This window comes from Rhinopithecus bieti, unplaced genomic scaffold (genome assembly GCF_001698545.2).
Source record: "Rhinopithecus bieti isolate Rb0 unplaced genomic scaffold, ASM169854v2 scaffold_48475, whole genome shotgun sequence".
Lineage (NCBI taxonomy): Eukaryota > Metazoa > Chordata > Mammalia > Primates > Cercopithecidae > Rhinopithecus > Rhinopithecus bieti.
This window is the reverse complement of record NW_016820473.1, coordinates 360633-363763: the sequence shown is the minus strand read 5'-3', so window position 1 is coordinate 363763 and position 3131 is coordinate 360633.

Here is a 3131-nt window from a genome sequence, read left to right as displayed (position 1 = left end):
ATAGGATATATAAAACACATGAAGCTCAAAAAAAAAAAAAAGAAAAGAAACCATCCAATTAAAACATGGTCAAAATTTTGAATAGACATTTCACCAAAGAAGACATAAGAATGATAAATAAACATATCAAAAGGTGTTCAACATAGTCATTAGGAGAATAAAAATTAAAATCACAATGAGATACCAGTACACAACAAATTAAAATAGTTAAAGCAAAATAAGACCAAACAATAAAAAAACTGACAATAGCAATACCTGGTGAAGTTGTGGAACAACCGAAACTCATTCATGGCTAGTGGGAATGCAAAATGATATATCTACCTTGGAAAACAGGCAGAAGTTATATATATTTGTACCACATCATCTCAAAATCTACTCTTGGGTGTTGCCAAACAGAAATGAAAGCTTCTGTGTGCAAGAAAACCTTGAATGTTTATAGCAGCTTTACTCATAATTGCCCCAAACTGGAAACAACCTGATATTCTTCACTATGTAAATGGATAAACTAAGGATGGTATATCCATAGAATAAGATACTACTCAGAAATAAAAAGAATTGATACATATCAATAACATGATGGATCTCAAATGAATTACGTCAAGTGAAATGAGTCAGACATAAGAGGCTACATGTTGTGGGATATTCTCTATCTGTGTGTCTCTGCGTGTGTTTATAACATTTCTCTCTTCATACACATAGACACACACACAGACACACACACACACACATAACATTTTGGAAAAAGGTAAAACTACAAACATAGGAAATATCAGTGGGTTTCAAGGATTTGGGGTATGTGACTATGAGGCAGCATGGGACCATTTTCTTCAGCTGACAGAACTATTCTATATCTTGACTATGGTGATTATTACATTACTTGCATTCATCAAAACTCATAGACCTCTACACCAAAAAAGTGAATTTATTGTATGTAATTTAAAACTGATATAGTTTGGATGTTTGTCCCTGCCCAAATCTCATGTTGCATTATAACTCTCAGTGCTGGAGATAGGGCCTGGTGGAAGGTGTTTGGATCATGGGGGTGGATCCCTCATGGCTGAGTGGTGTCTTTGTGATAATGAATAAGTCCTCATGAGATCTGGTCATTTAAAAGCATGTGACACTTCTCCCCTCAACTTGCTCCTGCTTTCGCCATGTGATGCTATTGCTCCCCCTTCAACTTCTGCCATGACTGTAAGCTTCTTGAGGCCTCTCCAGAAGCTGAACAGATGCCAACAGCATGCATCCTGTAAAACCTGCAGAACCATGAGCCAATTAAACCTCTTTTCTTTACAAATTACCCAGTCTCAGATATTTCTTTATGGCAATGTAAGAACAAAATAATATGAAAAATGGATACCAAGAGTGGGATATTGTAAAGTTAGCTGAAAATATGAGAGCAGCTTTGGAACTGGATAATGAGCAGAGGTTGGAAGAGTTTAGAGGGCCCAGAAGAAGATAGGAAGATGAGGGAAAGTTTGGAACTTCCTAGAGGCTGGTTCAATAGTTGTGACCAAAATGCTGATAGTGACATTAACAGTGAAGTTCAGGCTGCTGAGGTTTTGGATGGAAATGAGGAACTTTTTGGAAACTGAAGCAAAGGTCACACGTGTTATGCCTTAGGAAATAACTTGTTTGCATTCTGTTGATGCCTTAGGGATCTGTGGAAGTTTGAACTTCAAAGAGATGATTTAGGATATCTGATGGAGAAATTACTAAGCAGCAAAGCATTCAAGAGGTGGCCAGCTGCTTCTTACAACCTATGCTCAGGTAAGGCAAATAAATGACTTAAAGATTGAATTTAGATATAAATAGGAAGCAGAGCATAAAAGTTTGGAAAATGTAATGTCTAGCCATGTGGCAGAGAAAGAAAAAGCTTTTTGTTGGGGAGGATTCCAAGCAGGCTGCTGAGCAACCACTTGCTAGAGATATTCATGTACCTGAAAAGGAGTTAAGTGTTAATAGTCGAGACAATGGGAAAATATTTTGAAGGCATTTCAGAAATCATTGTGGCATCCCCTTCCATCACAGGCCCTGACACCTAAGAGGACTGAATGGTTTTATGGGTCAGGCCCAGGACCTCACTACCCCAAGCAGCCTTGGAACACTGCTCCCTGCATTTTGGCCATTCTGGCTTCAGCCAAGGCTCAAAGGGGCTTAGTTACAGCCCTAGTGGCTGCTCCAGCTCCAGGGAGTGCAAGTCATAAGCCTTGGTGGTTTCCATGTGGTGTTAAGCCTGCAGGCACACAGAATGCAAGAGTGAAGAATGCTTGGCAGCCTCTGCCTAGATTTCAGAGGCTGTATGAGAAGCCTGCAGCAGGGGCAGAGCCCTCTGTTAAGGCAGTATAGGGGGAAATGTGGCATTGGAGCCCGCACAAAGAGTCCCCACGAGGGCACTGCCTAATGGAGCTGTGAAAAGGAAGCCACCATTGTGCAGACGCCACAGTGGTAGATCCAGCATCTTGCACCCACAGCATGGAAAAGCCACAGGCACTCAATTTCAACCTGTGAGAGCAGCCATGGGGGCAAAACCCTGCAAAGCCACAGGGACGGGAGCTGCTGAAGGTCTTGGGAGCCCATCCCTTGCACCAGTGTACCCTGGATGTGAGACATGGAATCAAAAGATATTATTTTGGAGCTTTCAGATTCAATGACTGCTCTGCTGCATTTCATACTTTCATGAGGCCTGTAACTCCTTTCTTTTGACTGATTTCTCCCTTTTGGAATGGGAATGTTTCGTCAGTGCCTATACCCCCATTGCATCTTAGAAATAACTAACTTGTTTTTTACTTCATAGGCTTATAGACGGAAGTGACTTGCCTTGTCTCAGATGAGACTTTGAACTTTTGAGTTAATGCTGGGATTAGTTAAGACTTTGGGGGACTGTTGGGAAGGTATGATTGTATTTTGCAGAGACATGAGATTTGGGAGGAGCCAGGGATGGAATGATAAAGTTTGGATATTTGTTGCTGCCCAATTCTCATGTCGAATAGCAATCCCCAGTGCTGGATATAGGGCCTGGTAGGAGGTATTTGGACCATGGTAATGGACCCTTATGGGTTGGTGCTGTTTTTGGAAAAATGAGTGAATTCTCCTGAGATCTGGCCATTTAAAGTGTGTGGCACCTCCCC